This window comes from Lissotriton vulgaris, chromosome 1_1, assembly GCF_964263255.1.
Source record: "Lissotriton vulgaris chromosome 1_1, aLisVul1.2, whole genome shotgun sequence".
NCBI lineage: Eukaryota > Metazoa > Chordata > Amphibia > Caudata > Salamandridae > Lissotriton > Lissotriton vulgaris.
Window position 1 is genome coordinate 778736644 of NC_141685.1, and position 16999 is coordinate 778753642.

Genomic DNA, 16999 nt, shown 5'->3' on the forward strand with positions numbered 1-16999 from the left:
GTGGCTCAGTGAAATGGTTGACACTTTTGGTTTGGTTGATGTCTGGCGCTCACTACACCCCACACTCCACCAATACACTTTTCACTCTGGTGCGCACGGCAGCCTCTCCCGCATTGACTATTTTCTTATGTTAGCCTCCTCCTTGTCCACTGTCCGTGAGATTCGACATCTCCCCCGGGGTATCTCGGACCACTCCCCCCTACTAGTTACGATTTCTGTGGGCGGTCTTGCTGGTAACAGAGTTCCCCCTGTTCCTCCTTGGCATTTTCGAAACCCCCGGCTCCGCTCAGACTTGCTTAAGGCAATAGATTGCTATTTCGCTGAGAATATGGGCTCAGTCACTTCCCCCACTGTTCTCTGGGAGGCCTTTAAGATGGTTATTCGGGGTTCTGCCCTGTCACTCATTGCCACCGAGCGTAGGGCCAAGAGGGAGGCTGTGGTGGCTCTTGAAACTGAAATCACTGCGCTTGAGAGCGAGTTGGGTGGGAATGACACGCCTGCACTGTTGCATGAATTGGAATTGAAGCAAGTAGACTATAAAGCCTGTGTCACGGATGCTGCTAAATTGATGCGGTCTAATCAATTAGGCCGACTGTACGACGTGGGTGACAAAGCTAGTAAGCTTCTTGCGTGGTTGGATAAGAGTGAGCGTGCGAGTCGTGTTGTTCCCTCCATTGTTCGGGATTCTGGTATGATTGTCTCTGATCCGGGTGAGATTGTTGAGTGCTTCGTTGACCACTTCCGTACGGTTTATACGCCTGTTAGCGACCGAGATGAGGCCGACTCCAGGCTACTCCTACGTGACATTGCTCTGCCGACTGTGTCTGATGCAGACTGCCTTACTCTAGAGGCCCCCTTTACTGTCGATGAGATTGCCCTTGCAATCCGTTCCCTTCGCTCGGGTAAGGCAATGGGTCCTAATGGTCTCCCCATTGAACTCTACAAGCTTTGCCCCGACAAGATGGCCGCCCACCTGCGTCACATGTTTCTCGAGGCGGTTGAGGCTGGATGCCTCCCCCTTGAGCAGCGCCTTGCTACTATAGTGGTCATTTATAAGGATGGCAAACCTCGTGACCGGTGTGCCTCGTACCGCCCCATTTCCCTCCTTAATGCGGAACCCAAAATCCTTGCTAAGGTGCTGGCCAATCGGATGCTCACTGTGATTTGTGACCTGATCCACCCGGATCAATCCGGCTTCATCCCCCACAGAAACACTGCTCTTAATCTGCGTAGGCTCCATAGTGTCCTCGCGAGAGCTTCTATTCTCGCCGAGCCAGCAGTAGTCGCTTCCCTTGATGCCACGATGGCATTTGACACTATTGAATGGCCCTACCTATGGGCAGCCCTCGCTAAATTTGGCTTTGGCCCCAATTTTATCGCTTGGGTCAAGCTTCTCTATGAGCAGCCGCTAGCCCAGGTCGCGGTTAATGGTCGGTGCTCGGACCCCTTCCCCTTGGGCCGTGGCACACGTCAAGGCTGTCCGCTTTCTCCGCTTTTGTTCGCTCTGGCACTCGAACCTTTAGCCGCGTGGCTCCGGTGGGAACCCTCGATCAAAGGGATCAGATGGTCCCCTGACCTTGAGGATCGTGTCTCCTTGTACGCGGACGACATCCTCCTCTATCTCACTTCCCCACAGAAGTCGCTCAATGTTCTTTTCGACGTCCTCACGTCCTTCGGTAAAAACTCGGGACTTGTCATTAATTGGACCAAGTCCTGTGTCTATGCCATAGCTGGTACCCTGCCGCCTCTCCCCCGCAGATTTCCCATCCTGGTAGCGACGGACGGTTTTAAGTATCTTGGGATCCATGTATCCATGGTTTCTTCGGTCCGCTATGAGCGTAACTTGTATGCCCCACTCCGTAGATTGAAGCAGGATGTTCGGCGTTGGCGCGATCTGCCTTTATCCCCATTAGGCCGGGCGGCGCTCTTTAAAATGATGTCGCTCCCTCGATTCCTCTACGCCCTGCAAAATTTCTTCGACCCTGTTCCGGCTCGCTACTTCCATGAAGTCGAGAGTTTACAGCGGCAACTCATCTGGGATGGCCGTGCCCGCATTGCCTTGTCCAAGCTAACGCTTTCCTGGTACGACGGAGGTATTGCGCTGCCGGACATTAGGCGATATTACTGGGCCTCACACCTGAGTGCCATCAACCATGCGACGTACGCTCCGGAGCCCGCTCCTGCCTTTGCTTTAGATAAATTGCTGCTGCCCGGTGGCAACTTCAATAGGGCGCTATACTCTAAGGCCCCCTTCCGACTTCTTACGGGCCCGACGAAATGTGCGGTGCGGGCATGGCGAGACGCTACGGTGGCCACGGGCTGGGGCGGTAGACTGACATGTATGACGCCACTGTATGATTCGGAACGTCTGGGCAACCTGTGGAAGACGAAAGGATTTGAGAAATGGGACATGATTGGGATTAGCACTGTGGGGGACCTGTGGACACGTGGCACAGTTAAGTCCTTTGAATCGCTGAAGCTAGAATACCGGCTCGATGATAGGGAGCACTTCCGGTACATGCAGGTGAGACATGCCTTGTCTTCTGTCTTCCCCCCCGGTACGGATATTCCGCAGTCCTCCCCTTTGGAGGATCGGGTTCTAGATGGCCACGTCCCAGACAGTACCATCTCCTTAATATATAAGAAGCTCATCAATAATAGAACTGACCAGCTCGAGAAGCTCCGGGCTGCCTGGACGGCCGATGGCCTTGAATTGGACGACGAGGACTGGCAGTCTGCCGTGTCCTCCCCTAAGGAGGTGGCTATTCCCGCAAGACTTCGCTTTGTCCAATTGAAAATCCTCCATCGTGTGTATCTTACTGGAATGCGTCTGGTGCGAATGTGTCTGGTTTCAGATGGTCGATGCAAGCGTGGTTGTGGGATGGATGGTACCTTTCTCCACGTTCTCTGGGAATGTCCGGTGATTGTAGCGTACTGGTCTAGGGTGCATGATGTGATGAGCCGTGTCACGGGGGTCTTATTGATCCCGGAGGCGCGCCGTTGTCTCTTGAATGTATGGGAACCGTCTGATTGCACTGCTGCCCAGACACTTTGGGTCACCCTTGGCAATATGATCGCGAAGAGGGATATTGCGCAGCTTTGGGGCTCCCCTAGACCGCCAGTGTTAAGTGCCTGGAAGGAGAACATGGACTGGTCCATGTTCCGCGAGAAGACTGTATATGAGGCCCGGGGGCGTCCGGGGAAGTGGTCCAGAGTTTGGGCTCCCTGGAATGCTTATCGTGGGGATATCTGTTCTCCTCCACTTGACTACGAGGTCCCTCTTCCCTCCTCTCCTTGATTTACGTTCCTTTCCTATTCTCACCACATGTCTCTATTGCGCGCGCCACCCCCCCCCTCGTCATCGTCGTTTCTCCTACATTCATTCCCCCCCCCCATCTCCAGCAACCCATGCCACTATGATACCATGTGTTTGTTTGTTCGTGTTCACTTCGACAAAAAACATAAAATTAAACCTTTCTTATCCTATTTGTCTGATGTTACGCTCTTGCCGATAATGTTGATTTTAGAGATTGCTCCAGCAACGTGCTGCCTCATATTACACTTTTCGCTCAGCCTGTTTTTTGTCATAGCGGCCGGCCCCGCGGGGTTGTAGGCAGACGCTGTGTACTGTGCATCTGTAAATAAAGGTTTTAAAAAAAAAAAAAAAAAAAAAAAAAAAAAAGTAAAATGAACCAATGAAAAGTTTTATTAACAAGTCACATGACCTGTTATGCTTACGTTACGCGCTGCGCGCCGCGCCTCAGATCACTTCCGGGTGCGCTAACGCGGCGTGTCATAAAACGCATTACGCGACAACGTAGGTCAAGAATATAGTCTAAATGTCTCCACCAACCAGCGTTCAGAACACAACCCCTTTCAGCAGTCCAAAAAGTTCTGTTAAATGACAACAGAGGGGACAGGCAACAAGAACCATCAGTCAAAGAGGGGAGGGCAAGTTCTTCTCTTCCGGTTCATGTTGGGGCGCTACCGGAACTGATCGAATTGGTAGTCTATAGTGTTTCTGGATGTTTCAGACTAAAGCTGGCGTCAGCATGAGAGCACTACCATCTCGTAGCTCCGTCGTGGCCATTCCACGAGCAGACATGGCAGCCGCTCCCCACCATAAGCCTGCGGGAGTCGGAGGCCCCCAAGACTTTTGTAGAATCTTCACGGCTGAGGGGACGCTTTTCGAGAATGGGACCCAAGCCCTAGCAGACAAGCGTCCGAGTTCCAAGGTGTCCCAGGGCCATTTTAGTGGACCAGGCCCAAAACCGAAGAGCCGGCCGCCATTTTGAGAGTCCTGTGGCAGCCGCCTATCGCTGCACCGCAAGAGCGGGCGCATCTCAACTACATGGTGAGCGAGACGCTGTAGTCGCAAGAGCGGGCGGTAAACAGCTGAATGGCGGAAGAGGCACAGTGTAGCAAAAGCGGGCGGAATGGCAACTAAAACGATAAAGGGGCGCCCCACTACAGCTTGTCTTCAGGTCAAACGGATTGTGGGACAAGGTCCAGAATTGAAGAGTCATCAAAAGGCAAAAAGTTCCGCCGGACCCCGGGAGCCGGCCGCCTATGTCGGGGGCGATCTCAGGCTACACCAGTGCTATAAGACTTGGGGAGGGTGTCGGAGCCAAGCGTCTTCTCCGAGTCCATGGCCATCACACCGCCCCTCAGGGGCCTCCGTCAAGCTGTTTAGGAAGGTAACATATCACATTGTTTTCTAATGCAGTCAGGTCCACAAACGACACTCACTTACTTTGAGAATAGTGAAGCTGCAGTAGGTGGAAATAAGCTTCAGACAGTGTTACAAGCACTGCTCAGAACTCTTAACTATGGCACCCAACATCCAGAACTTATGCTATTTGAGAATGGTAGTGACATCGAAGCATCTCAGGGACCAAAACCATTAACGTACTTTCACGTATGAAAATCTTACTTGGGGAGGGGGCAGGAGCGAAGCGCCCCCTCCCAGTCAGCGCCACCACACCGTATGTTGAAAATCTGAAGCCATCGTTCTACAAAGTCAACCAAACTTGGATTGAAAAATCTAGAAAAATGTACAAACTGAAAACCAGTTTTGGTCTGCATAGCATTAGTAGCAACGCTTGAGTCAGCTTTGTGTCAAGCCGCCATTTTGATTCAACAAAGCACAGGCATTGAAAAAGGCTGAAATTCAGAACTCTAAACTATGGCACCCAACATCCAGGAGCTTGCCATCCGGATCTTGGAGCCTTGTGCTGTTTTCGTTCTATTCACACATCGGTCCACTACTGACATCATCTTATAAACCAACGTTATGTAAATAGTTTTTTAATAAAATGTTTTACCCTGTTTCTTTGCTGGTGTGTTGTCTACATTTTTAATATTTGCATAGGGTTTGTCGTTATTTTGTGCGGGATGGGTGATGGAGCCGAGCTGTCTTGCAGCCCTCATGGTGTGGAGCTCAGTTCATCTCACTATTTTCGTATTTCTCATGAAGGGTTGTTCCTAATATTTCTATTTTAGCGAGGTCAAAAAGAGATCCAATTAGTGGCCTACTGATTTTGCTCGATTACTTTTATTTTTTTACACGATTTTTCACTATCTGCAAAGACTAAACAGAGTATTGCGCCTTTGTGCTTGTTTGTAAATAGAGAATGATCCAAAGAGAACCAATTCTAAAACAGTAAATGCTTGGACAACAATCAATCAAATGGAGAGACAAGGAGGCACGACGGATTACAACGGGGGTAAAGGCCTGCGTTAACTACCCTTCAGTATCTGCAAAGAGAGAGTACTACTAAGGCAAAAGAGGGGAGGGGGGGGGGTGCAGCGTTCAAAGCACATCAGCGTGCATAAATACGAAAATGTTTTTATCTATCACGTACTTGACATTTTAAAGCTTTTCATATTTGCTATTAAAAAACCAATGAAATTCACAGAAAAAACCATAGGTTATAGTGGATATATAGTTAGGAATTTGCATTTACAAAACCTTGAAAATTCAATGAAAAAACCATAGGTTATAGGCCATATATAGTTAGGAATTCGCATTTACAAAACCTTATTTTACTCGCATAAAACCATTGAAATTCCATATATAGTTAGAAGCGCTAACTATATATCGCGCACCCGCAATCCACTGCTGATGATGTCACATATTACATCATTCATGACATGGTCAGTGACATCACTGATGACATCACTGATGACATCTCAAATGACATCACTGATGACAACTCAAATGACATCACTGATGACATCTCAAATGACATCACTGATGACATCACTGATGACAACTCAAATGACATCACTGATGACATCTCATTTGTCATCACTGATCACATCACTCATGTGATAATACAATGAACCTCTTCAGACTCTAATATAACCTTACATACACTCAGTATAAACAGACACTCACAGACTGTCACTCATCCATGGAGTTACTCACACACCTAGTCAGTCATGCAAAGAATCAATCACACCTCCATTTCCTCAACTATAAAGTTATACACATCTTACTTATTCAAACATATAATAACACATATTTATTCTCTTATGTAATCCCTGATACAAGCTCACAGTGATCGATACAGCCACTCACACATTCACTGGCTCTTATGTTCAGTTATTTATATATCTCAACTCTCACATGTATTGTGTTTTACATACGTACTTACTTGCACATGTAGCAATGAGAAATCCATTCACTCACCAACACACCCATGCACAGTCAACCGCCCATATAGCTGTTTCCACATGCACTCTTGAACTCATACTCCTAGTGAATCAACTGCTTACACATCTATGCAAAGAGTCACGCACCTCCCAGCCACCCACACACACACTCAGCCTCCCATTCAAATACTTGGGCAACCAATCAATAACCCATATGGCCACTCTTATAGCTACTGATCAACACATGCAGCAGCTTACACAACAACAAACATACTGATGCACAAATTAAGACAGTTTAGTCACTAACCCATGCACTCAGTGAGACACATTTAATCACTCACTCATACAGTCAGTCATGCACCTACTAAATTCTTCATCCAGACACTTATACATCCACTCATTCTTCAATATGTGAAACATATTTAAACTTTACAGACACATACAATCACTGGATGTTGTGATCAGTGATGTCATCAGTGATGTCATTTGAGATGTCATCAGTGATGTCATCAGTGATGTCACTGACCATGTCATGAATGATGTAATATGTGACATCATCAGCAGTGGATTGCGGGTGCGCGATATATAGTTAGCGCTTCTAACTATATATGGAATTTCAATGGTTTTATGCGAGTAAAATAAGGTTTTGTAAATGCGAATTCCTAACTATATATGGCCTATAACCTATGGTTTTTTCATTGAATATATATATATATTGCACTAACTATAGATCGCGCACCCGCAATCCACTGCTGATCATGTCACATATTACATCATTCATGACATGGTCAGTGACATCACTGATGACATCACTGATGACATCTCAAATGACATCACTGATGACATCACTGATGACATCTCAAATGACATCACTGATGACATCACTGATGACATCTCAAATGACATCACTGATGACATCACTGATGACATCTCATTTGACATTACTGATCACATCACTGATGACATCATTCATGTGATAATACGATGAACCTCTTCAGACTCTAATATAACCTTAGATACACTCAGTGTAAACAGACACTCACAGACTGTCACTCATCCATGGAGTTACTCACACACCTAGTCAGTCATGCAAAGAATCAATCACACCTCCATTTCCTCAACTATACAGTTATACACACCTTACTAATTCAAACATATACTAACACATATTTACTCTCTTATCCAATCCCTGATACAAGTTCACAATGCTCCATACAGCCACTCACACATTCACTGGCTCTTATGCACAGTTATTTATATATGTCAACTCTCACATGTACTGTGTTTTACATATGTACTTACTTTGACATGTAGCACTGAGATATCCATTCACTCACCAATACACTCATGCACACAGTCAACCGCCCATACAGCTGTTTCCACATGCACTTTTGAACCCATACATCTAGTGAATCAACGGCTCACCCATCTATGCACAGAGTCATACACCTCCCAGCCACCCACACACACACTCAGTCTCCCATACAAATACTTGGGCAACCAATCAATAACCCATATAGTTACTCATATAGCTACTGATCAACACATGCAGCAGTTTACAGAACAGCAGACATAATGATGCACAAATTAAGACAGTTTAGTCACTAACCCATGCACTCAGTGAGACACATTTAATCACTCACTCATACAGTCAGTCATGCACCTACTAAATCCTTCATCCAGACACTTATACATCCACTCATTCTTCAATATGTAAGACATATTTTAACTTTACAGAAACATACAGTCACTGGATGTTGTCATCAGTGATGTCATCAGTGATGTCATTTGAGATGTCATCAGTGATGTCACTGACCATGTCATGAATGATGTAATATGTGACATGATCAGCAGTGGATTGCGGGTGAGCGATATATAGTTAGTGCAACTAACTATATATGCGAATTTCAATGGTTTTGTGTGAGTAAAATAAGGTTTTGTAAATGCTAATTCCTAACTATATATGGTCTATAACCTATGGTTTTTTCAGTGAATTTTCAAGGTTTTGTAAATGCTAATTCCTAACTATATATGGTCTATAACCTATGGTTTTTTCAGTGAATTTCAATGGTTTTTTAATAGCAAATATCAAAAGCTGTAAAATGTATTCTTCTTTTAAAGGAAAAATATATTTTATATGTATTTAATAAAATTTCTTTATGTATATCAATTTTTTGAGGGAACAAATTTATCAACTATCATGCTGAAGAAGAGTGTGGGGAAAAAAAACAAAGAGGAGGACTAAGAGGAAAGAACAATCAGTTCAAAAATACAATTGCTTTAAAGCATGAAGTGCTTTTCCACACATTTACATTTAAATAACTCATATTAGAACATACAAAATATCTACAGAGGAGACGGTGTACATTGAATTTTAGACTCTTCATTGGTACCTACATGTTGGTACTTACATCACCCACACAACACAACAGCTCCATTCAGAGCTACCCTACCTCAAAGCACATATTATTTTACTATTTCCCTTGGTTTTCCCCTTGTTACGCTTTCCGGAACGCTACCCGGTGCGCGGACCGGGCGCTAACCGTGCGAAAATTTGAAAAAAAAGGAGTTTTTTATTTACATATATGGGCCTCCTCAGCCACCCTCCGAAAACCTAGGGGGTCAGGATATGTCTCCCGTGCCCCCTTATACCCATTCCCAACATTGATTATCCCCATTCTTGTGATTAAATTCGTCCGAAACACAAGATGGCGGACTCCCGTTACGCTACCGGTGAGCTACCCGGTTCGCGTACCGGGTAGCGCTACCACCGCGAAAAATCGAAACAAAAATGTATTTTATTTTTTTGCCCTGCGGGACCCTTTAATAGGCCCCACATCAATCCTAGGGGGTCAGGAGGGATCTACCTTGCCCCTTTCATTCATTTCCCCCATCGTTTATTTCCACCTCTTGTCTCTCGATCCTACCGAGAGACAAGACGGCGGCTGCTCCGGACTGTTTAGAATGTTGAGAGTCACCGGAGAGCCAATCCGCTTCTCCTCCCGAAGTTCCGTTACGCGTCTGGTACACGAACCAGGGCGCTAACCGGGACGCTGTCACAGATATATATATTTTTTTGAAAGTTAATTTCTCAAAATCCACTGGAGCACATATCTTGAGACCTAGCAAAGGCACATCGGGCAAACAGTTTCTACAATTTTGCCAAGTTTCATAGAAATCCATTCAGCCGTTCGAGCTAAAAGTGAGTCTAACCGCCCTATGGAAAATTCAATGTTAAAAACATGTTTTGGGACCCCCCTTTTTTCTCGGCCCCGCTTTACGAAACTCCCCCACACTTTCAGGGGACGCTCAGAAACAAAATGTGCCATTTTCCTGAAACTTTCAGCCAATTCCGTCCATCAACGCCAAAGTTATTCAACATAGAATTTTCAGAAATCCCTATTCAAAAAAATCCCAACTGTATATACCTACTGGCGACCGCCAGTAGGTAATATATATATATATATATATATATATATATATATATATATATATATATATATATATATATATATATATATAAAACACCAGGATTGCCTCCAAACGAAGACACCACACACGGAGGGTTCTCGGCACACAACACCGCAGGTAGCAATGCTTGAAAAGAGAAGCATCTCTCTCAATCGCCATACGCGTTTCGAGCCTGACGCTCTTGATCACTGGCTGGCTTGCAAACAAGAGGCGAATTGATCAGAACATGTGATTTATTTTGTAACAAGCTCCGCCCCAGTGGGCGTCGACTGTGGCATTCTGGTCAATGTAGTCAGTAATGTGCCACCAAGCTTGTAAAAGTTCATTCACCAAGTGGATTCGCCGCCTCCATGCAAAGAAAATGTCATTCCCCATCGGGTGAGAAGTTCTGCCATCTCTGATGCAAGCATGCAGGTACGTCCCTGCAGTGTAGGCCCCCACCGTTCGTACGAGTGCTCACGTCTCCAGGCACTCAGGACCCGCTTTGAGAAGCAGTGGGGCGTCTTCAGCGGCCGGGCAGACCGCAATATGTAAAACACCAGGATTGCCTCCAAACGAAGACACCACACACGGAGGGTTCTCGGCACACAACACCGCAGGTAGCAATGCTTGAAAAGAGAAGCATCTCTCTCAATCGCCATACGCGTTTCTAGCCTGACGCTCTTGATCACTGGCTGGCTTGCAAACAAGAGGCGAATTGATCAGAACATGTGATTTATTTTGTAACAAGCTCCGCCCCAGTGGGCGTCGACTGTGGCATTCTGGTCAATGTAGTCAGTAATGTGCCACCAAGCTTGTAAAAGTTCATTCACCAAGTGGATTCGCCGCCTCCATGCAAAGAAAATGTCATTCCCCATCGGGTGAGAAGTTCTGCCATCTCTGATGCAAGCATGCAGGTACGTCCCTGCAGTGTAGGCCCCCACCGTTCGTACGAGTGCTCACGTCTCCAGGCACTCAGGACCCGCTTTGAGAAGCAGTGGGGCGTCTTCAGCGGCCGGGCAGACCGCAATATGTAAAACACCAGGATTGCCTCCAAACGAAGACACCACACACGGAGGGTTCTCGGCACACAACACCGCAGGTAGCAATGCTTGAAAAGAGAAGCATCTCTCTCAATCGCCATACGCGTTTCGAGCCTGACGCTCTTGATCACTGGCTGGCTTGCAAACAAGAGGCGAATTGATCAGAACATGTGATTTATTTTGTAACAAGCTCCGCCCCAGTGGGCGTCGACTGTGGCATTCTGGTCAATGTAGTCAGTAATGTGCCACCAAGCTTGTAAAAGTTCATTCACCAAGTGGATTCGCCGCCTCCATGCAAAGAAAATGTCATTCCCCATCGGGTGAGAAGTTCTGCCATCTCTGATGCAAGCATGCAGGTACGTCCCTGCAGTGTAGGCCCCCACCGTTCGTACGAGTGCTCACGTCTCCAGGCACTCAGGACCCGCTTTGAGAAGCAGTGGGGCGTCTTCAGCGGCCGGGCAGACCGCAATATGTAAAACACCAGGATTGCCTCCAAACGAAGACACCACACACGGAGGGTTCTCGGCACACAACACCGCAGGTAGCAATGCTTGAAAAGAGAAGCATCTCTCTCAATCGCCATATGCGTTTCGAGCCTGACGCTCTTGATCACTGGCTGGCTTGCAAACAAGAGGCGAATTGATCAGAACATGTGATTTATTTTGTAACAAGCTCCGCCCCAGTGGGCGTCGACTGTGGCATTCTGGTCAATGTAGTCAGTAATGTGCCACCAAGCTTGTAAAAGTTCATTCACCAAGTGGATTCGCCGCCTCCATGCAAAGAAAACGAACGGTGGGGGCCTACACTGCAGGGACGTACCGGCATGCTTGCATCAGAGATGGCAGAACTTCTCACCCGATGGGGAATGACATTTTCTTTGCATGGAGGCGGCGAATCCACTTGGTGAATGAACTTTTACAAGCTTGGTGGCACATTACTGACTACATTGACCAGAATGCCACAGTCGACGCCCACTGGGGCGGAGCTTGTTACAAAATAAATCACATGTTCTGATCAATTCGCCTCTTATTTGCAAGCCAGCCAGTGATCAAGAGCGTCAGGCTCGAAACGCGTATGGCGATTGAGAGAGATGCTTCTCTTTTCAAGCATTGCTACCTGCGGTGTTGTGTGCCGAGAACCCTCCGTGTGTGGTGTCTTCGTTTGGAGGCAATCCTGGTGTTTTACATATTGCGGTCTGCCCGGCCGCTGAAGACGCCCCACTGCTTCTCAAAGCGGGTCCTGAGTGCCTGGAGACGTGAGCACTCGTACGAACGGTGGGGGCCTACACTGCAGGGATGTACCTGCATGCTTGCATCAGAGATGGCAGAACTTCTCACCCGATGGGGAATGACATTTTCTTTGCATGGAGGCGGCGAATCCACTTGGTGAATGAACTTTTACAAGCTTGGTGGCACATTACTGACTACATTGACCAGAATGCCACAGTCGACGCCCACTGGGGCGGAGCTTGTTACAAAATAAATCACATGTTCTGATCAATTCGCCTCTTGTTTGCAAGCCAGCCAGTGATCAAGAGCGTCAGGCTCGAAACGCGTATGGCGATTGAGAGAGATGCTTCTCTTTTCAAGCATTGCTACCTGCGGTGTTGTGTGCCGAGAACCCTCCGTGTGTGGTGTCTTCGTTTGGAGGCAATCCTGGTGTTTTATATATATATATATATATATATATATATATATATATATATATATATATATATATAATTTCTATGGAAAAATGAAACCCCTCATTTTGTTCCTTTGCAAATTAAATGTTTTAAGTGTTAACACTTTATTCCAATCAAGATGACTTCAGGTGTGCCATACTTTTGTCATAAGTAAGACTGTTAGCGCTCTAGTTGTTCTTTAGAACACTCTGGGACATTCTGTCACTGGGCTATAGTTGGGCTACATCTGGCTGATATTTGGGCTACATTTGTTTTTTTTTGTCTCTGGTGGCCATCTTTGGGCTACATTGGGCTACATTTGGGCTCTAACATATATATAGCCCAATGTAGCTCAATATATATTTTTCAAAGTTAATTTTCGTAAAAACCACTGGAGCATATATCTTGAGACATAGCAAAGGCACATCGGGCTACCAGTCCTTACAATTTTGCCAAGTTTTGTGGAAATCCATTCAGCCGTTCGAGCTAAAAGTCCAACCGCCCTATGGAAAACTCAATGTTAAAAACACGTTTTGGGACCCCCCTTTTTTCTCAGCCCTCGCTTGATGGAACCCCCCCAAACTTTTAGGGGACGTTCAGAAACAAAATGTGCCATTTTCCTGAAAATTTCAGCCAATTCCATCCATCAACGCCAAAGTTATTCAACATAGAATTTTCAGGAATCCCTATTCAAAAAAATCCTAACTATATATACCTACTGGCGACCGCCAGTAGGTTATATATATATATATATATATATATATATATATATATATATATATATATATATATATATATATATATATATATATATATATATATATATATATATACCTACTGGCGGTCACCGGTAGGTAGTTATAGTTAGGACCTAGTTTCCATAGGAAATCCGCAACATTCTATTTGGAATAACTTTGACGCCAGTTGACGAATCTTCGCGAAATTCTCAAAGAAGATGAGGCGCTCTGCTCCGCTCCTTCTCTGAAAGTTTCAAGGTGATTCGTGAAGCGGGGGCCAAGAAAAAAGGGGGTCCCAAAACGTGTTTTCCCTATGCAATTTTCCATAGGGACCGTTAGACACGGCTACAGCCCGAACTGCTGAACGGAATTACACCAAATTTGGCAAAAAAGGTAGAGTTTGGTTTGTAGATTGTGTTTTTTGTTAAATGGTGTAAATCCGTTCAGTAGTTCCTGAGAAAATCTAAAAATTAAAATAATATATATATATATATATATAGACGAAATACCGTACGCGTACTGTCCGAGGATAGTACGCGTACCATTACGAGCACGAGCTGCATCCTAATTGGCTGTGAACTGTCTGCCAACACTCCAAACCAGGAAGTGTTGGCAGCCATCTTGTGTCTCGGTAGAACCCAGGCACTAGAAAACAGAAAAAGAAACGTGAAAAACGCAAAAAGGGGGAAGGGTAGAAACACTCTGACCCCCTAGGCCTGCTTAGGTGGTCCCACAAGGATCCCCAAGGCCCCCCAAATTATAATTATTTTTTTTAAATCACGGGATATGCATATGTACACGTACCCTGCCGACAAAAAAATAAAATGTGCATTTTTTTTTGGGGGGGGGGGGGTTTAGCCCCTGGGGGGCCAAATCCCAGGAGCAGTTGACTCTCTGTAAAGGGGGGCCCAGAGGGGCCTCCCAGCCCCGGGAATCACCACCCCCTGGGGCTTATTTTAATAGGGTGGGGGGCTCCGAGGTCCCCGCAGCCCCGGGGACCGCCACCCCCAGGGGCTTCTGTTATTCGTAATAATGGGGGGCTCCGCGGCTCCCGCCCTACCATAGCAAACTGCTTTGGTTTTTGAAAGAGAGAGCAGGAAACCTGCTCTCTCTTTCAAAAATCAAAGCAGATTGCTTTTCTGCATGGGGAGCAGCATGTTAGCTGCTCCCCAAGCAGAAAAGCTATGCCGGCTCCCGCAGGAAGCAGGGAGACAGCACGGTCCATGGGGAGCCCCCTGGCTCATACTGGAGGTTCCTGGTGGGCTAGTTGGCCAACATGGACCCCCAGTATGCAAGGGGAATTAGTTCCCCCTCTGCAAACGCGCCAGGGGGCTGCGTTGCAGAGAGGTGTAATGAGGCCCCGCCTCTTTTTACACCTCTCTGCAACGCAGCCCCCTGGCGCGTTTGCAGAGGGGGAACTAATTCCCCCTGCATACTGGGGGTCCCTAGAGGCCAACTAGCCCACCAGGAACCTCCAGTAGGCACCAGCGGGCTGCGTTGCAGCGAGGTGTAATGAGGCCATGCCCCTTTTTACACCTCTCAGCAACGCTACACCCTGGCGCGTTTGCAGAGGGGGAACTAATTCCCCTTGCATACTGGGGGTCCCTGGGGGCCAACTAGCCCACCAGGAACCTCCAGTATGCGAAAGGGGGCTGTGTTGCACTGAGGTGTGATTAGGCCACGCCCCTTTTTACACCTCTCTGCAATGCAGCCCCCTTGCCCATACTGGAGGCTCCTGGTGGACTAGTTGGCCCCAGGGACCCCCAGTATGCAAGGGGAATTAGTACCCCCTCTGCAAATGTGCCAGGGGGCGCGTTTGCAGAGAGGTGTAATGAGGCCACGCCCCTTTTTACACCTCTCTGCAATGCAGCCCCTGGCGCATACTGGAGGTTCCTGGTGGGCTAGGTGGCCCCCATGGACCCCCAGTATGCAAGGGGACTTAATCCCCCAACTTAGAATGCACTACGGGGCGTTTGCACAGTGGTGAAGGTAGGGAGCGGGGCTTGAGGTGATATGTGTGCAAACTTGCCCGGTGGCACGTTTTAAGTTGGGGAATTAATTCCGCTTCAATCCAGAGGTCCCCTAGGGGCCAGCTAGTTCAACAGGTACCTCCAGTAAGCGCCACAGAGCTGCATTGCAGAGTGTTGTAAAAAGGGGGCGTGCCCTCTGAACACCTCTCTGCAACTCAGCTCCCTGGCGCATACTGGAGGTACCTGGTGGGCTAGTTGGCTCACAGTGGACCTCAGGATTGAAGAGGAATTAATTCCCCAACCTAAAACGCGCCACGGGGCATTTTTGCACACATGTCACCTCAGGCCCCGCCCCCTTCCTTCACCATTGAGCAGAATATTCCTCTAAAATCCGCCGAACTACGAATTCTGATTTACTCACCTGTTATCTTGAGAGACGTCAGTGCTGCATCTTTGAGCCCAGTACGGACCCTGAAAAGTAAATCTAAGCGTACTTACCAGTAACTTGTATTTCCTTCCATAGAAATCTATTGTGTGGTTTTCACCAGAAAAGTTTCTAAGTGTCTATTTTTGAAACGTACAAATATTCCTCTAAAATCAGCCGAACTACGAATTCTGACTTACTCACCTGTTATCAGGAGAGACCTCAGTGCTGCATCTTTCAGCCCACTACTGATCCTGAAAAGTAATTCTAACCATACTTACAGTAACTTGAATTTCCTTACATAGGCAACATTGACTGGTTTCACTTGGAGATTCTTCTAAGTGTGGCGTTTTGGAACTTAAAAAAATTCCTCTAATATCAGCCAAACTACGAATTCAGATTTACTCACCTGTTATCAGGAGAGACCTCAGTGCCGCATCTTTCAGCCCACTACTGATCCTGAAAAGTAATTCAAACCATACTTACAGTAACTTGAATTTCCTTCCATGGCTAACATTGACTGGTTTCACTTGGAAATTCTTCTAAGTGTGGAGTTTTGGAAATTTAAAAAATTCCTCTAAAATCAGCCGAATTACGAATTCCGATTTACTCACCTGTTAGCAGGAGAGACGTCAGTGCTGCATCTTTCAGCCCAGTACTGATCCTGAAAAGTAATTTTAACCGTACTTACAAGTAATTTGAATTTCCTTCCATAGGATATCATTGCCTGCTATATAAAATATATATAAATTTAAAATATATATAAAAATATATATATATATATTACAATTTCAATATTTGTAAAAACATTTTTTTTCAATTTATATTAAAAATATGTAATGTAATTTAAAAAGTAAAATATCTAAAAAATAAATACTTTAAAACAATGCAGTAAATCAGTAAAATAAAAATATAACAATTAATACATTTAAAAATTATCATTTCCAAAACCTTTGAAATTCACTGAAAAAAACATAGGTTTCAGCCACGTTATAGTTAGGAATTAGCATTTAAAAAACCTTAGAAATTCACTGAAAAAATCATAGGTTTCACAC